The sequence below is a fragment of the Sceloporus occidentalis genome, unplaced genomic scaffold, assembly GCF_023333645.1.
Source record: "Sceloporus occidentalis isolate IW3139 unplaced genomic scaffold, rSceOcc1.0.p SCAF_21, whole genome shotgun sequence".
Taxonomy (NCBI): Eukaryota; Metazoa; Chordata; class Lepidosauria; order Squamata; family Phrynosomatidae; genus Sceloporus; species Sceloporus occidentalis.
Genome location: NW_028317001.1, coordinates 4,625,518 through 4,645,069, shown reverse-complemented (window position 1 = coordinate 4,645,069; position 19,552 = coordinate 4,625,518). Strand labels below are relative to the sequence as shown.

General features: G+C 46.0%; 1 protein-coding gene across 4 annotated transcripts in view; it reads right to left on the bottom strand.

Moving 5' to 3' along the window:
• LOC149301464 (BCAS3 microtubule associated cell migration factor) overlaps window positions 1-19,552 on the bottom strand; it is a 375,467-nt gene that overhangs the window by 21,465 nt on the left and 334,450 nt on the right. The gene's annotated exons all lie outside the window — the stretch shown is intronic.

Sequence of the window (19,552 nt, the reverse complement as noted above, 5' to 3'; positions counted from 1 at the left end):
TGAAAAACAAGGAGTACAGACCTGACCAAGGTTTTCCCTGGACTACAATAACCTTGGCCTTGGTGCCCAGCCTTTGGAATTGCGTTTTGGATTAAGGTGATCGGCTTCGCTCGGCCCCCAGACAGCCGTTAATCCCCACCTGGTTTAATCTTTCATTAGTGCGAACGCTGCACTACTGGAGCCAAGCGATGGCCGAGAGCGGCACACGCCGCGTGAATAGAGCAGAGGAGCTGTAAGCATGCCATCGTCAGGGATGTGCGCGTCTACCGTAAAAATAAAAAACTATCTAAATGTGGCAGCGAAGCAATCCAAGTGCTAAGGCCTCTCTTTACACGCCGGGCAAATTAAGCATCCCTGCCTGATTTCATTTTGCATCCTTTCGCCTGGCAGGAGGGGAGAGAACGAGCGCTACAGGAAAGCACTGGCTGAGGACAATGGGAATTTCGGCAAAGGTTCAAAACACACTGCAGAAATAATCCAGTTTGAGGCTGCGTTCACTGCCCTAGATCAATGCTAGGGAATCCTGGGGATTATAGTTTATCGTGGTACCAGAGCTCTCTGACCGAGAAGGCGAAATGTCTCACAAAATTACATTTCTCAGGGCAGTTAAAGGGGTCTCAAACTGGATTATCTCTGCAGTGTGTTTTGGACCATAATGTTCCATCTCCCAGCCAATTTCAGAGATATCATTAGGTGTTGTTCACACACCTTCACAAGCTTCATGCACCAATCCACAGACTTCAGGACTAGATCTGACATCCCAGGTGTAGTTATGCATGCGCAGCCACATCAGGCCTTGTCTGCATGGGTCAAAAGGCCTGTTCCCCCCCGTTTGGATGATGCATGACCCAAACTTGGTTCTGGCGCAAGAGGGAAGGAGGAAGCTACCAAACTGAATATGTAGATCCCTCGGGAGAGTCTTTGGAAGTTGCAGCAACAAAGCAACGAAGCTCTGCAAATGGCAGCAAGCTGCTGCTTTCAGAGTTGGACTGGAGATTTGCACATAACCTTTTCCGCTTGCCTGGCGCTGAGTCCACCATGTGCCATGGTCTTTCAACATCTATAATTGTTCCTGGGGATATTTCTGTGCCGGATAACCCATGTTTTTTGGGGTGGCTCTTTTTGCACACACATGAAAAAATTTGATCTGGTGCAGAAAACATCACTTTCTCTACAGGGAGCGCATTATCTTCCTGCACAGGAAAATGCTTTGTGTTAATGGCTGTCCTTGTGGTGTACTTTGCATTGCAACTTCCAAATGGAAACATTTCTCCCTTTTTCTTCCGTTCTGGACATCCTCTTTTTTATTTTTAAGGGGAGGGGGGAATCCAATAGTTTCCTGGGATGGTTTGCAAATAAGCTAACCCTCCCTCATGCCTCTCTAATAGTTTCTTAATCCCAACTGATCTTTTGAAGTATGAACCCGGCAGTCGGGCCGAGGGAGCGCTGTTTTCATTAATCACAGTAGTGTTTCCAAAGCCATCAGCTTTATCGGGACCGGGTTTCATATGTGAAACCCAATATACACACAGATCGGCTCAGCTTGTCCTTTTGGATTATTCCTGACCTTTTATTCTCAGTTCTGGAGGGTCTGTTCTTCCTCAGCATCAGGCCCGGCTTACCTCCCCCAAACGTGTCAGCCAAAGAGGCCTGGACGGAAATCGGCTACAGTCAGGGCAAAGATGAAACCAAAAGGAAAATAATGATTAAAACAAATTGCAACCCTAGAATCCTAGAGTTGGAAAAAACCCCAAGGGCCATCCAGTCCCATCCTCTGCCATGCAGGAATACCCAGTCAAAGCCCCCCGAGAGATGGCCATCCAGCCTCTATTTAGAAACCTCCAAAGAAGGAGACTCCACCATCATCTGAGGCAGCATCTTCCACTATCGAACAGCTTTTATAGCCAGGAAGGTCTTCCTAATGTTTTGGTTGAATCTCTTTTCCTGTAGTTTGCATCCATTGCTCCGCGAATGTGGGTGGCCGATTGTGTTGAAACAAAACGAAACGGAGAAGTACAACAATAACTATGGGAATCTCGCAACCTATCTGGAGGATTTCGATGAAGAAACGGGCAGAATCTGATTTCTTGGCTTTTCGGTCCCCATTATTTGATGTTTAGGTGAGGTTGGGTGGGATTTGGAGCCACACATCCACAAGCCATAGACAGGGGCTCCTATTTCAGTGGGTGACCCTCTGAACATGAAAGGATCTCCCCAAGTTGTTGAGTAGTTTCAGCACTTTGGATAGCTCCTTTAAGGTATAGGTTGAAACCTCCATCAGCTTCCATTGGCCACATATGTGGTTGCCCTGCATTTGTTGTGACCGTCTGTCAAGTCGTCTTTGAATCTAGTAACAAGAAACCTCCAGAATCTCCAGTCATCCCTGCACAGGTCTTGCAAATTCAGCTCTTTCTAGATCGAATCAAACTACTAGTAACGTGGTCTCACTTTCCACATCTCTGCTCCGTACTTTGTCCAGCTTCTGACTTTCCTCTCACCTCTGCGCAGGTCAGAAGCTGAACATCCTTCTGGCTTGTGTCTAGTTGTGTCCAGTTATGAGCCCAACTCTCACTTGTCCTCTTGTTATTGTTTTGTGCCTTCAACTTGTTTCCAGTTTAGGGTGAACCTATCTATCGTAGGGTTTTCTTGGCAAGATTCGTTTGGAGGAAGTTTGCCATTGCCTTCCCCTATGGCTGGGAGAGTGTGGCTTGACCAGATCCAATGCTCAAACCACTACAAGGCCCAAAAGCATAATGTAAGTGATCATCCCATCATCCTGTGGCAATGGATTCCACGGGTCAATTTGCAAAAGCCGTTTGTTTTCATCTGTCCGCGTCCAGATAGCGATGGGAAAGGCGCAGTCCTTCTTTCTCAAGACTGACCTACTTCGCTGGGTTGCGAAGGTTATTAGCAGCTACATGACGCTTTGTGGGCCGAAATGTCCTTTGGAAATGCATTCTCAAATGTTCATTAAGCAAGAGAAGCCACAGATGATAGAAATGCTCCGGGCAACGTGGGCAAAAACGCAACCAGGTCAAGGCTGGGAGATTCCTGCAATCCGGATTCCCGCAGTCCAGACACATTTGGCCAACACCTTGGCCTGGCCGCTTGCTGGGTTCGATCAGAGGCATTAACAAATGAGAGGGCCCAGCTGGTCTTGAGCCAGAAGACCAGCCAGGCCTCCAAGTTTCCTCCTCCGAATGCATTTGAGAGGTTTTGCCCTTGTCACTTATATTATTCATCAGCCATCTGGTGGCTGTATAAGGCAGAGTGGCATCGCTAGGTGAGATGATGGAGTGAAAAAATGATTGCAGCCGGCATCTCCCGGCCTCGGGCTCTCCGTCGCTTAACTCATCCCATTCTCATCCGTAGAAGAGACTGGACTCCAAAGGGCAGCAGAGCTTACCCTCGCCCATGCGCATGCTCCCCTTGTGCACATGCACACGTCCTTTGAGCAGAGAGAACGACATAAGAAGGAGGATGGAAAGAGATAAGGGTTCTCCTCTAGGTGTCAAAGATCATAACAGACCCTGCACTTACTTACAAGGAGGCATCTCCTACTTATTAATAATAATTATTCATTATAAATAAATAAATAATAGTTTTCTAAACTTGCATTTGCATGTTTTATAGTGTTTTAATTTGGACTTTTTTAGATTTGTAAGCCGCCTTGAGTTCCTGTAATGGGAGGAAGGCGGGATATAAATAAGCATAATAATAATAATAATTATTATTATTATTGTTGTCTAAACTTCTATTTTGCGTGTTTTATAGTGTTTTAACTTGGACTGTTTTAGATTTCTAAGCTGCCTCGAGCCCCTGTACTGGGAGGAATACTGTAATAATAGCGTTAGTAGTAATAATAATAATACAGTGGAGCCTCCGCATACGCTGCCTTTTTATAGGCGGCTTTGAGCATAGGCGCTCAAAGCCACCGGCGCGCGCGGGGAGGAAGGGGCGGCGCGTCCCATTCAATTGAATGGGCGTGCGCACCCGTTGCGCCTCGCGCGCCGCTGCACACGAGCCCCATTGGAAACAATGGGGCTCGAGCATAGGCGGATTTTTTTATACGCGGAGGGATCCGGAACGGATCCCTCGCGTATAATAAGGTTCCACTGTAATAATATTTTAAAGCATTAAAAACCCAGTCCTTCTCAGCTTAATAGGTCTGCCTGCACAGGAACATCTTTACTATCTCTCTCTCTCTCTATCTCTCTCTCTCTATCTGTCTATCTTAGTGGTTTGAATGTTAATATATATATATTACTAGATTGATAGTATTGGTTTGAATGTTACACACACACACACCAACATTCAAACCACTAGTATCTATCTATCTATCTATCTATCTATCTATCTATCTGTAGTAGTGGTTTGAATGTTGGTGTGTGTATTTAATATATATGTACTACTAGATAGTATTGGTTTGAATGTATACACACACACACACATACATACACACGCACCAACATTAAAATGACTACTATCTATCTATCTATCTATCTATCTATCTATCTATCTATCTTTCTATCTATCGTAGTGGTATAGTAGTGAATGTTGGATAGAAAGTATTGGTTTGAATTTTGTACACACACACACACAAACACACACATTCAAATCACTTCTATCTATTCTACCTACCTACCTACCTGGTGGTGCAGTAGTTTGAGTGGTGTACTACAACATAATAATAATAATAATAATAATAATAATAATAATAATAAAAAATTGCAGTCAAATAATGTGAAGCTGCATTATTACTACAATGTGGATGCGCCCAAAGAGACCTTTGAGGATCTGGAGGGCAAACGTCTTGGCGCAAAGAGTAGCAGCAAGGGCAGAACCATTTAAAGTAATGGGAGACCGAAAGTTTGGTATCTAATACAAATTTTGGCAAAAGTAATGGCACTTGCCTTTCTCTGCAAACTCCCCTCTTCCCACCACTCTTCCTTTTTGTCATAAATAGTGCTACACAACTAACAGAAGTTTAAAGAGATCCTGTTAAAAGGACATTTATAACTCTTACGGGGTTGTTTTCCCCCTCTTCATTTTGCTTCTTTTTTATGGGTACATATTCAAATGGTAACTCATTGTTGTAATGAACTCAAGCTGGATTTTCTTGCTGTGTTAACAGATCTCGAGATTAAACAACCGAGGAGAGTAAGGCACTGTCTATTTTCGGGTTTCAAAGGCTGACTCAAAGGTTGGAGGCAAAAAGACACACTCTGAAGGGGAATGAAAGGGCAACACAAAGGATCACAGTCCATGCATTTCCAGTCGGGGAATGGATTGTGGGTTGATCCATTTAAGGTGGAAGAAATAGGGATGTGAAGGTTGAAGAGAGAAATGGATATACTCCACAAATTGGGGGGAAACTGTTCCACCGCCACTTCCACACTGCAGAAATAAAGCAGTTTGAGACCACTTTAACTGTTGTGGCTCCATCCTGTGATTTGTAGTTTGGTGAGGGATTTGGTCTGGTCTGTCTCAGAGGTCCGATGTCTACAAATCCTAAGACTTTGTAAGAGAGAGTCATGGGAGTTATAATGGTGTGAAACTGCTTTATTCCTACAGTGTAAATACACACAAAGCCTTCCCATTTTAAGGAAGAAAGCATTGGTAAATTGGAAATGCAGGCTTTCCAGTGACTTGAATTCAACATCAGTACCACAGTTTGCATTTCTGTGATGCTGGCATCGTGGTTTGAGTGTCGGACTATGACGCCGGAGACCAGGGTTCAATTCCCAGTTTGGCCACGGAAATCCATTGGGTGACCTTGGTCAAGTCCCATAGTCTCAGCCTCAAGGGAAGGCAATGGCAAACCTCCTCTGAACCAATCTCCATGATAGGCCTTAGGGTTGCCATACATTGGAAACACAACCACAACAGCAACCCCAGTTTGCATTTCCGTGGTATCGCTGGAAGCTTTTCCCCAGAGCATATAGACTCCAACATTTCACCGACGAAAACAGGGTTGTGTGGCCTAGCGACAACCAGGCAACAAAAGAGCAAAATGTATTAATGCAGACGAAGACATGGAACTACTATCAGAAGCAGAGAACCGAGTTTATGCAAGTTGTTAAGAATTAAAGACTCAAATGAACCCAATAGGAAAGGCTAGATTCAGCTCCTTCTCTTTTGCTGCCTATTGAGTTGTGCGCTAACTACTTTTGCGCTCTGGATTATTTGCAGTAACTGAAGTAAGCTGAGGACAAAGGAGCAAAGAGAAACCAGGACCTTCTAAAAGCAGCTGAGAAGTAAGAAGGCAGAGGATTAACTGCGGCTGTTCCTACTAAAGCAGGAGAGTTGGAGGGTATGACAAGCGCAGTTAAAATTGCAATGCTCAGAAGGTTTGCAACGCAACATTGCAATGCTCTCTGCACCACGCAGGCGCCTTCGTTTGAGCGTGCCCCATTTGCGCGGAAACCTGCGGCAAGCCGGACTCACTGTTGGCAAACGAAACCGGAGACATCTGCAAATCGGATCTGAATCCCCCCTTCCTTTTATGTGATTAAAAAAAAAAAGCCTTGAAGAAACACTTCCATATGGATGAATCCAACCCTGACAGGTCAGTGCGAAGACACTTCAAACACAATACAACAGGAAATATTTCTCTTTTAAAAAAGAAACCTACTTCATCCAAACCCACCGCTATCTACAAACATTCGACATAAGAAAAAATCTATTTATCTATCCATCTCCCTCGGTCGCTTTCCGCAGTTGAGAAAACTACTCCGAAGCACAAATGAGTCTTTAATCGGTTCGTTTTGCTTATGATGCAGCAACGGATGAAGTTGGGGGCTTCTCTCCCCCCAAAAGCACTGCAAAGGCGCCTTGGCCTTCCCTCGCCAAAAATAAACTCACTTAAAAGTTAATTTACTTCCCGGACTTGAAAAGCCTGGAAAGCTCAAGGCATCTCTCTCCAAAGAGAAAAGGGCCGCTCTGTGCCACCAAGAAAGCCTGAGCCATTCCAGTTGTTAAAAGGACCCTCTTGCGCACATGTTTACTCAAAAGCTGAGCTCTTTGGACTGGCTGCCTCTTTCATTTTGCTCCCGTCTCGCTCAGAGACAGCTGTTCTGACAGTCTCAGGGAGTTCGGTAAACACCAAAGGGAAAGCTTAAGCGTTTGGGGGCCTTGCCGTGGGTCCATTGTGGGGGGAAACAAGGGCCGGGGAAGAGATAAAATGGGCCCAGGTAGCTCTCCGCCTTAATCCTCCTGCACACACAGCCTGGCGTCTGGAAGGACAAAGGACGGAGACAAGAAAGTGTCTCGGGAACTGACCGCAAGACACTGATGGAGTGACACAGACACTAATGACCGTCTCCTCTGGGAGACGGAGGCCTGTCCAAAAGACACCGCTTTGCAAATGGGATTTCGATACAACGCATTCTGTTTTGCAATTCGACGACACGAATAATCTCACCCGTGCGTTTCCCGATATGTTGGTGGCGCGATTTTATTTTAATCGAAACCGCATCTCCGCAGGTTCTGTTGCTCACGTGGGTCCGAATAAAGATGGAGTCGATGGTTAGGAAAGACTCGATGTGAGTTATAAAGCATCTGAGGAAGTAGGTGAAGTCTAGGAAAGCTCATGCTGCCAACGTCGTTCTTTCACTTAGTCTCAAAGGTGCGACAAGACCTCTCTACATTGTGTAAGTTGCATTCTCCAAAGAGGCCAGCCATAGATGCTGGCGAAATGTCAGGAATAAACTCTTCTAGAACATGGCCAAATAGCCCCAAAACCCACAAAATACTATAGATGCCGGCCGGGAAAGCCTTCAATTTCACAGTAATACAGACAGTCTTCCTTACCCACGGATCCAAGCATCCACGGCTTGAAATGGTTCAAAAAGATATGGAAATCCCAACTGGCAAAGCATGGTTCTGCTATTTTATTTCAGGGCACCATTTGACTAAGCATTGCCTTTAACGGGATTTGAGCGTCCGTGGATTTTGGGATCCATGGGGGGTGATCCTAGAAGCAAACCCCAGTGGATAGCAAGGGCCCACTGTAATAATACAAAAAAGATGGAGTATGTAGAGAGATCCATTAGCGGGACTAATTTGTCCTAGACTTCAGTCTCCTTCCTCAGATGACTAAATGGACCTGAGGAAGTAGACTGAGGTCTACAAAAGCTCATGCTACCAAATGCGTCATTTCCATTAGTCTCAAAGGTGCTACATGATCTCTCTGCATACTGATTCTACAGACTAACACAGCTATATCTTTGACTTCAGTGACGAGGATGTATTCGAAACGCATTCAAGACATGCGGAGTTTCATCTCAGTTTAGCCTGGGCCTATTTGCGTTGGTTGTTCACGCAGACGGCAGTGTGAACCTTTCAGGAAAACACAGGGAGAAAGAAACCGAGATGGATTATCCTGGGTTTTGTGGTGGTCCCCTCCAAAAAGCTTCATCAAAAGCATTCGAAATTAATGTGAACAACACAGATTCAACCCATGTAAACCCACAGATTATTGACACCTAGGAAACCAGAGAGAGAAAGAGAGCTGTTGGGTGGAGAGGCTTTGCAAGTGAGGTTCAGGAAAGTTTCAGATCTGAAGGCATCCTCCTGATGTGAATGTATTGGAATCATAGAATCATAGAGTTGGAAGAGACCACTAGGGCCACCCAGTCCAACCCCCTGCCATGCAGGAAATCCAAATCAAAGCATCTCAATTTATACAAGGAGAAAGCCGTCCCTGGTCCTTGGAGACTCTTCACACGGTTGGGAGGGCAGCGGAGCCGATTAAGAAACCTTTCACCGAAATCCCAGCTCCGAGGGCATTTCATAGACGTAGTGTGGGATACGTCTGGCCAAGAAACATCAGAGTGTGGTCGAGACGGAAAAAGTCATTCATGAGAAAGAAGGCAGAAGCTAGGAGAGACTGCAGCAGTTTGCTTTTTCCTGAACCGACTGGGAAGGACAAGATCCTGCCTCTCTTTTCTGCTCAGTTAACTGAATGCAAATCATTTTTGTACCTTGAACTCAGTCTGTTGCAATGGGAGAAAGTTGAGGATAAAAGAAGAAAGGAAGAGAGAAAAACGGAGATATTGCACAGGGGAAAATTTCAAAGGGGGAAAGCAGTTTGCGCTGTTAGACTCAGCAACATAGAGAAGAGATGGTGCAGGGACGTAGCCAAGGGGGGGGGTTCTTGGGGTCCGGACTCCCCCCCCTCCATTAGATAAAATGAATGGTGTGTGCTGACGCACCACCACACCCAAGCCCCATTATAATGGTGGCACTTAGTCTGGAAACCCCCCCCTTCCCAAAATCCTGGCTACATCCCTGGACGGTGCAATTGCGCCCTTTGAAATGGTGACTTCTGAAGTTTCAGCGGATAGATCCATAAGGACTAGATGCTTAACGTTTTAAACAAAGCTGAGGCTATTTGGAAATGGCTCTTCTTTTGTGCCAATGAGCCACTGAGGCATCTGGATGGCCTTCTGTGCAGGGAAGGCGTGCCACCGTTCTGCGTTCTCTGTTATTAGAAAAGCACTTAATGCTATTCAAACGTCTCACTGCGTTGCAAGGAGTCTGTTTGCAAAGCCGCGGCTTGTTTTCATACACCGAAGGAGGCTAAGAGAGGTAATAACCCAGCGGTGAAACAGGAAACAGAGGCTGTTCTACTCAGATCTCAAGTCCTTCCCCTTCCCCTCCCAAAAAAATGAAAGGAAGAAAGAAAGAAAAAGAGGTGCAAAGAAGAAACAGGGAAAAGAAAAAGCTTAAATGGCATTTGTAGTGGAAATTAAAACTTTCTCGGAGCAACTTGGAGGGAAGGGAGGGTAATGTATGCAATGACATCTGGGACTGTAATGAGAGGGGAGGGGGGGAAACTTGGCTTTCAAGAGCTGCCAAAGCAAACAGCCAAATAACAAATCCACTTTACAGATCATCAATCTGGTGGGGCATTTGCCAAGGTAAATAGTACAAGGCAAAAGTTTGCTTTGCAAACTAGGGAAGCTGGGAAGTTGTGTTTTTTCCCCCTCCCCTCTTTCTTTCTTCCCTTTGCAGGCAGGCATGTTTCCAGACGTCCTTTGGCTAGGCTGAAACCGGCCTTCCCTACTATGAGGCCCTCTGGCTCTTTTGGATCACAACTCCCATCAACGTGGAGCACTGGGAGCCATAGTTGCAAGCGCCGGCGGTACAAGGATTGGGGAAGGCTGGGATTGAGGGGAGGCAATAAAAACATCATACTGCCTTCCCTTCTCAAGACAGCACTGGGTATACCTGAGAGGTATAATCTTTAGCCCTCCTCATTACCTGGGTACAAGGTAATGAGAAAGTCCCTAGTCACCTGCTACAGGTCAGACAAGGCAGTGATGGATTGGGCATTTAACAGTCCAGCTGGGTGCTTTGGTGCAATGCACATTAATGTATAAGTGAGTGTGTACACAACAGACAAAACATACAGATTTCCCTTCTCACCCATTCACAGAGCCTTATCACACGAGAAATGGAGCCGGAGAGCAGTGCCTTTCTCCACGCACGACGTTGTAGCGCTTCGATTCTCTTTCTGCGGGAGATGGTTGTAAAAGCGTGTCTTTTGTCTAGCTGGGAAAAAACCCATTCAACAAAAGGCACACTTTTACAACCCCCTGGATCACTTTTGCCATCTTGACCGCTCTGATGTTGCATAGCCATACATGACCGAGGGGGCCTGGGATATATAGTTTGGAGAGGAGAAGGCTGACAGTTGGCCGTCTTTAAATATCTGAAGGGATGTCATGCCGTCTGATGGTCCAGAGACTAGAACATGAACCCCTGGATTTAGATGACAAGAAAACAGATTCCACCTAAACATTCGGAAGAATTAGCAAGGCACTTTTGCATTTTAATACCATGTTGATTCCAAACCTGTGTGTAACATTGCTGAAAACGGCTAAATCTAGAATGCGGGTGTATAGAGAGAGAGAAGCCCAAGTAGGAAACAATCCCACTTTTTATTTTCCGACGAGATAAAATCTGGCTCCATCTCCCATATTTTTACATTTTAGGGAAGAGGCTATAAAACATCAAACAGACGCTTCCCCCTGCCCCACTCTCTCTCTCTCCCCCTCTTTCATTACGAATGCAAGAAAAAGATAATTTACGATGGCTGCAAAACATTTATTTGAGAAGCAGGGGCCTTTGTGTTCTGCATGCCATTTACAGGGCCGTAAAAGAAAGACGTGAAAGAGCCGAAGCCATAACATGTGTGTTTATGAATAATAATCTTAAATGCGCTCGGTTAAAACAATTCCGACTTCAGAGGTTGTCGTTCTCCAACTGATTGGAGGGAAAGGGCCCTCAAACGCTGATCCCAGATTGCATTTAAATTGTTCTCAGACTCCGTTTGAGGCTCAGGGGAGAGAAAGTGCGGGCGACGCAGAGACCGTCCCACCGACGCGTCCCGTTTGTCAAGGAGCATGCGGCTCAGCAGTGCGTAGAATAATGTTATTTTTGTTTTTATTTATAACATCGCAGAGATATAGCTCTTTTTGGAAAGCACAGACAACTCAACTGCTGGTTAAGCTGACTTCGGCTTATGGCAACCCTATGAATGAGAGACCTCCATTAAGGTTCACCCGGTGCGGTCCGCACCCCAACAGTGATACCACTGGCATGGACAATCCTAACCTTAATATGATATATCTTTACACTTCAGGGTCTTATCTAATTCCTTCATAGCTGCCCTTTCCAAGGCATCTTCCGATTTCTTGACTATGGCCTCCATTCCAATTAATGACCGAACCAAAGTATGGAAACATTGTGAACTGTTTCAATGGCTTCCTCATCTCCTTTAAAGTTATGTAAATCATCCGTGGCCATTGCTTCCATGGTCCTTTATTAGTTATATTTTGAGCTTAAGGGGGCATAAAGGCACTGTCCTCTTCCTTGCTGTTTTATCCCCAAATTTTCTCCCTGCAAGGTAGGTCAGGGCGAGAAATAAGGACTAGCCCAGAGTCAACCAGAGAGTTTCACGGCTCAGTGAGGACTTGAACCTGGATTTCCCACATCCTGGTACACAGTGCTCTAGTCATTCAGCACACTGGCCGTTGCAGTTCGTACACAGCCCTGGCAAAGTAGATCAGTGTTGTGATCTCCAGCTTCATTTTACAGTGCTTAACAGAGAAGGCAAAAGTGGACATTAGGCATCCCCTCCAACTGTCTCCATTTGGCAAGGATAGTCCTGAATAATCCTCTGCCATCCCACTTTCCCACTGGTTTGTATAATGTCTCGGTTTCTCTCTCTTCCTCCCACTTTCCCCTGTTGTTCTCAGCTTATTTTAATGGCTGCAAACTCAGTTCAAAATGTAGTAGTAGTTTGCACTTTGCAAGAAGGGGCCCTTCCCGTTAGGCTGAGGCAAAAGCAAACTGCTGCAGCCACTCCTTGCTTATATAACCTTTTGCCATCTTGAACACACTCTGATGTGGCTTGGTTACACACATCCCGTTTTTGTGTGCAACTTTGGAGGGTATGCGTTATGCTAAGTGTGTAGCAGATGCTCAAAGTGGACCCCTTACACTCAATGCCCCCAAGCGTTGCTTTTCCGGACTACAACTCCCAGAGCACGGCTCGCTAAGGGATTCTGAAATCCAAAGCCCTAACATTTCCAAGCTCAGTTCATCTTTAATATCTCCCCCACCAATCAGTACAATTTACTGTACAACATGACATGGTCAACAAAGGACACAGTCGTGTGACATCACAACTCCCATCAGCGGCAACCAGCAAGACACATAGTCAGAGAGGATGGGACCTGTATCCATCTGTTGTAGGATTGCCTAATTTCAGGGCCTGGCCTTTCTTCATTTCTTAGGACAAGAGTGAGGAATCTCAGGGCGAGAGCAGTGTCTTAAAATACATGTTTCTATGTCTGTCCTCATTGATCAGATTTGTTATTTTCTTGTTGTTAAACAGCATACTTTTGTAACAATTCCGTAGTACTTTTGCGCTCGCTTTTTGTAGCAAGATCCATCTCACACCCAGTTCTCCCACAGATTAGAGGCTGCTGCAATTGTGATGCTGGCACTGGGCCATTTGTGTGTGTGTGTGTGTGAGAGAGTGCATTTCCAACTTCGCCGTCGCTGGACGTCATCCAACCGTCTTCGACCACAAAAAATGCCCTGCCGGGGCACTTGACATAACTGCGGACCTTCGTAATTTGATCATTGTCACGTTGTTCCACATTTATGAACTCTCCCCCGAACCTGCCACAGACACCCCCAACTTGGTCGCTCACTCTGGCTTTTCCAGCTAATCAGACCATCATTGAGGCCTGGGAACAATTTAGAAATTGTATTTTATAGAAGCGTTCCCTATGGGCAGGGGAAAAAGAGAGAGAGAGACGGAGCTAGGAAACACCTACGTTGGGGAAAACCTTTGGTGTGAGGAATTTCGAAACGGCCTGTAGTTGAAGAATTTGACTAATTGGGGGTCAGCCGCCATCTGGGAAGAGATACCGTGTCTGTTTAAAAAGAGATGATTAGTTTCAACAGAACATGGGATTCATCGTTTTAAAGTCGACTGGGACCCATGCCGGAGCGTTGGTCGCAAAGATGGCCGGAGCAATCCCTACATATTAACGGTGGCATGGAAAGCTTCGTTTGCGCGCTCGGCTAGTCTCCTTTAACTCTTCTCTTTTAAAAAACGAAACACAACAGCCCAATCCTATGGTAGGGACTTGGTAGGGCTGCCGGGTAAAATGAGGCACAGGGCACTTGTCCCTTTAATGGTTGTGTAGAAGAAAGGATTTCCAGTGGCAACACAAGGGTTGGCGTCACCCGGTGCTATAACTCATGGTCTCACCCACTTCATTGACCTGGTCCCATACTACAACATGCAGAATCCTTACTAATTTTTGGTACTAATGTTACTCATGAATAGTATTTCCCATATATCAATGAATGTATAGAAAAGGAAAGTCCTTCTTGTTGTTGTTGTGTACCTTCAAGTGACTTCTGATTTATGGCGACCCTAAGGCAACCAATGGGGGTTTCTTAGCAAGACTGGTTCAAGAAGAGGTTTGCCATTGCCTTCCCCTGAGGCTGAGAGTATGTCAATCAGTGGGTTTCATGTCCGAGCTGGGACTCGAACCCTGGTCTCCAGAGTCCAAGACTCAAAGTATGATGCCACACTTGCTCTCTATCCTTCTTCTTGGACTGTCTTTCTAAGTGCTGGTGTCCTTCGTTTTCTTCTACACAACCAGTAAAGGGAAAGGAGTCTGTCCCTGATTTCATTTGGCAACCCTAGCACTTAGAAATACAGTCCAGAGACATTTGCTACCGAAACAAGTTCCACATGTGAAATATCATTACATCCCAAACAAGTGCCTTTCTTCTTTGTTACTTTAGCTTCTCCCATCTCTCCCTTGGATTGTCCTCTTATATTAAAATGTAGACTGCATGCTTCCTGGGGCAGGGAACTGTCTGGTTTCCCCTTATGTTTCTATGCGCAACACTAACTACAAAGGTGATGAGAACATCATTGTTCGGGTCAGCCAGGATGCTTGCTACTCCTACTCCCAGAGAGTGGCTGTTTTGACGTCTTTGCTCTCGACAGCTCTCTCTCGGTCTCTCTCAATCTCCTCAGCCATGGCTGCCACCGACGTCCCAGCTGCTCCTCCTGTGATGTGTTTTGCCGCGGCTGCCAAGCGAGAATCCCGCTCCCTGCCAAATGTAATGTGGACACCTGCCCACCCAGGACTCATCAGAAACCACCAAATCTCTTCCAACAGGCCACCAAAGAGCTGTCAGATGGTAACGGCCTTCGGCGCCTGCTTGGGCTGGATTCGAACCAATGACCTCAAGGGGCGAGAGCATTCCAGCCCTCTCCTTCCCCGGCATGCTTCATTTTTAAAGCTCCCTTCAAGCCATATGTGCTACATCAAGTAGCTTCCTTTCACGCTGGCAAAAAGAGGAGAGGAGACGGTTCCGATGGCTGAATGAATCCATTAATATTTGCCCCTGACGCTGTCGGCTTTCATAGCCGGGCTTCACTTTGCTCCCTGGTGTGGCCAAGACAGAACGGCTATCCTTTGCCTCGCAGCCCGGTTGGCTTCCTCCGAGCCCATTCAGGCAGCAACCGAGAGATACCCAAAGGGATGCTGTGACTTGCTTGTATTAAGAGTGCAGAATATTCAGCAGAGGGGTTTGCTGTCCAAAGAACGCCTGATTTTATAGACAGTTGCTTTTGCGGTTGGCCTCCATCCGAGGAACTGCATTCTCCACGCGGTCCTTGGCTGCGCTGCTCGGCATTTCCAAAAATAAAAGCAAAAACATCCTCCATCCCATCCAAACTTGGCGGAATGAGGATTAAAGGACTCGTTTTCCTTGTCTGGAATGGCACCAGGAAGCCATCACTTGGGGAGCAGCTTGCTAAGACAGTACAGCTGGAGATCTCAGGGTTCCTATCTTCATAGCTGGAGCTGGGATGTATTTGCGGTGGAGGCAAAATGAGTGAAAAACCCCTCCAAACCCCTCCTTCAGTCCCCCAAATTCTAACTTTGCAGAGAATGAGACCTTGAAAATGGTTGATGCCTCCACCTCTTCGATGTAATATTCCTTTGGTCCTCTCTTTTCTTTGGATGCTTATACTCTAAATGCTCAACCGAAGTTAGAAATTTGGGGGCTGAAGGAAAATGTCATTTTGGGGCAGAACTCTTCTTTGGAGGACACCTCTTAACCCTGGCTGGCACTCTTGGGATCCACACAGTAGTAGATCAGTCATGCCTACTACACCATATCTCCAAGGGTTTCGGGGCTGCTCAATTGTCAAGTCACACTTGGGAGAAAGCGTTGTCTCAAGGGAACAAGGCCATGAGATTCACTTCCTTCAAATGCAAAGACTGTCAAGATGGATGCTGTTACTTCGTGGTCCATTCTTGAGACATCAGAGTTAAGCATTTGCCACAAGCTTTTAGACAGGGATGCACCACACAAACAGTTTAGAGAACAAGAGTGGGCAAAGTGAGGGATTCTGGATTGTAACTCCCAGCAACCCTGACCAGGACAGCACTGGGAACTGGGAGTCTAACAACATCTGGAGGATCACCATTTTGCTAGTTGGGCTGTAGGACATATTCTTTGAGAACATCTTCTTGGAGAACATCTCCCAGTGGAAGTAAAGAAGGTGAAACCTTTACCTTTGTGGACCACCGTTCACCCAGTCTTGAAGTTTTGGGGGAACGAATTGAGGATTTTGCTCAAAATACAGAATAACAGCCTGTTCAACTATGGTAAAATGGGACCAAATCTTGAAGTAAGCCTTTCTTCCTAGGTATAGCATTTTCTTACTTGGCCCATGCTTTCCCTCAGTGATCCAAGCGGCTCAAAACTCAAATGCCTGTGGGCTAGGAGGATAAGGTGCCAAGAGAGCCTCCCTTTTCTCTTCTCTGTTATCATCCACAACTTAAGTGGCTTTGGTTGTCCCGCCATCATTTAAAAATTAAAAGTTCCTTGGTAATTATTCTTGTTGGTCGCACTCGGCGGGATTTCCTTCCATGTTCTGGTAATTAACGCTGAGCGTTTCCGAGATGTTTCCAAGTCCTGGTGAAGCTGTTCCGCTAGGCAAATGAGCTAACTGAATAAAGAGATTACAAGTCATCATTTAATAGAGCTCACCTCGCGGGGCTTGTACCCATTTAAAGGTGTCTGAGGAGCAACATCACTTTAAGCGCCGGAGACACACGCCGCCTGCTTTCTCTGCCTCTCGAACAGGTAATGCGGAGGAAGGCGTGTCGGCAGATTCCCCGTAGTATCAAGCCAATGGAGGTCAACATCCATGGTTAGTAAGACGGAACCATCACCATGGTTGTCAACATTTGGGGACAATGTTGGCCCCAGAGTCTGGACAAAGCTCCCTCAATTCACCCCCCTTGCCTTCAAGGGCATAGGTATTTAAAGCATTATCTTTCCTCTTGCAAAGCAATCCACCAATTTAGACTTTCTTTGAAAGTCCTCCCCACTGCCACCATCTTCAGAGGTCAAGCTGGTCACTACAGAAGGGAAGCCTCCTTCTGTGATAGTACCCTTGGGCAAGTCAGGGATGGCAATGGCAGGCCTCCTCTGAACAAATCTTGCCAAGGAAACTCCACCATAGGTTTGCCTTAGGGTCCCCATAAGTTGGGTATGTCTTGAAGGCGCACACAACGACGACAACAACCCAAGGTGTGGCACTCTCTCTCTTGATATCTCAGCCTGTGGCCATATCTTTTTCACATACCCTCCAATGGATGGAAATCAGGATTACATGAGGCCAAGCAACATGAGAATGTGGCCTGGATGGGGAAAGTGATGAATGAGGAAAGTGATGAATGACTGAGGAAGAATGCACAAGTTAGGAGAGGCTGCCGCAGTTTGCTTTTGCCAACTTGGAAGAGGGCAAGGCTCTGCGCCCTCTTCTTTCCCCTATTGAATTAAATGAGTGGCAATGACTTTTGCATTTTGAACTCAGTTTGCAGCAATAGAAGTCTGCCCAGACTGAAGCAGGAAAGTAGGTGGAGGAGAGACAAACAGGGACATTTTAAAAAACAGCTGGAAAAGCGGGATGACAGAATATTAATCGTGACTGTCTCTGTCAAATCAGGACAGTTGGAAGGTACACTTTTAGGAACCAATCCTGTTACCGCATGCTATTACTTTGGAACTTTCTAACATCTTTGACCAGTTGGGTGGATAGTTTGCTTATTTCTCCCACTGGACTGCCTGCGTTCATCTTTGTGTGTGGATGAGGGTGGCAAAGGCGATGAGGTGGATGAGTAGTAAAAAAGCAAAGGCACTCTAGTAACTAAAGGGAGCAGGTCCGTCGTCGGTGAGAGCAACGCAAGGGAACAGGAGAGCTGTGTTTTTAAGAGGGCAACCATTTGTCAGTGTAAAAAGAGGCCACAAGCAACTGTGGAAAATATTCCGCCTGCTGCTCAAATTTGTTCAATTAGATACAGCTCCACAGGAATTGTGTGTGAAATGATGTATCTGCCCAGGCCTTGGAATTTAGTTGCACAGACAGGCTGAGATAGACAGACAGAGATAAAAGATGTGAGGGATCAATAAACAGAATCTATCTATATCTATATATCTACTTACCTACCTACCTACAGATATGGGATTGCTGTCATATACCGACAAGTTGTTTCCATCTTATAGCGAGCCTAAGGTGGACCTATTGGGTTTTCTTGACAAGGTTTGTTTTGAGAGGAGGTTGTCTTTGCCTCTCTCTTACGCTTTGTTAAAAGAACTTTGTTGTATTTTGGGTTTTGTGTGTGTGTATTTCTGTGTACATAGTAAAAGGTTTCAAAGAAATAGCAGAGTTAGTCTGCAGAATCAGTATGAAGAGAGATCTTGTAGCACCTTTGAGACTCACTGAAAGAAAGACATTGGCAGCAGGAGCTTTCATAGACTTCAATCTAATTCCTCAGCAAAAACTTGAACGCTGGTTCCCAAACTTTGGGTCTTCCAGGTGCTTTGGTCTTCAGCTCCCAGAAGCCCCAGCCAGTTTGGACAACTATCAAGAATTCTGGGAGCTGAAGTCCAAAACTTCTGTTCTAGAAAGGTGACAGAAGACCAACCCTTTGGAGACGTGGTTTTTCCGGAGAGTTCGACGGATACCATGGAGTGACAAAAGGACAAATCAATGGGTCCAAAGCAAAGCAAGCCTGAACTCTCCCTAGAAAGGACTGGATTTGAGCGATGGTCCTTTGGATGTAACATGAGATGATGTGACTCACTGGAAAAGACAATAAGGCTTGGTAAAGAGGAAGGCAACAAGAAAAGAGGAAGACCAAATTACAGGTGGATCAACCCTATCAAAGTCCATCCTGAGTTTGCAAGGCCTGAGCAGGGCAGCTGGTGATGGAAATCTTGAAGATCTCTATTCTTAGGGTAGCCTTAAGTTGGAGTTGACCTCACAGCAAATAGCTTCAGCAGATACCGAATATATTGATGGATGCCTACGGTTACAAGGCAAAAAAATAAGTATGCAACAAGCCTGCTGCCTCCTTTCCTAGGCCATGAGAAGTGGAGCAGGAGGAAGCGGCGTATGAATCCCGGTTTAAAACCCCGATCAGCCATTTAAGGGATTGCCGGTCTCAGCTAGGTAAAGGGTGTTAGCCGCTGCTCCACTTCGCACCTTGAGTTGTCCTGTCTCACACCACTGACCCTTTTGTGGCGCCATAAGTCTCCCGAAGAAGCTCGGATGATCCGTCTAAGAGCTTTACGTATGCCATCTGAGGTCAGGTGCCAAATGCAATGTAAATTAGGAGCTAAGGGACTTGGTTGCTCAGCAGCTGCTCAGGCGCCTCAATTAGAAAGACAAGTCAGATTAGGAGTAATTAAGGGACCCACACACAACAAAAACACACACCACGAAAAGGGCTCCAGAGACCAGGGACGGGTCTCTGTGTTTAAAACCTCGGTGGCAGCCAACCGATAATGTTGCTCCCGTGATCCGTTTGGAGAGGAAACGATATTTCTGGCAGATTGCAGAGGAGTAACTCTGCAAATCTGCAGCATCAAAAGGTGTCAGTGGGATATGGCAGATAAAGTTCTTATGGGAATTCAAGCCATACCA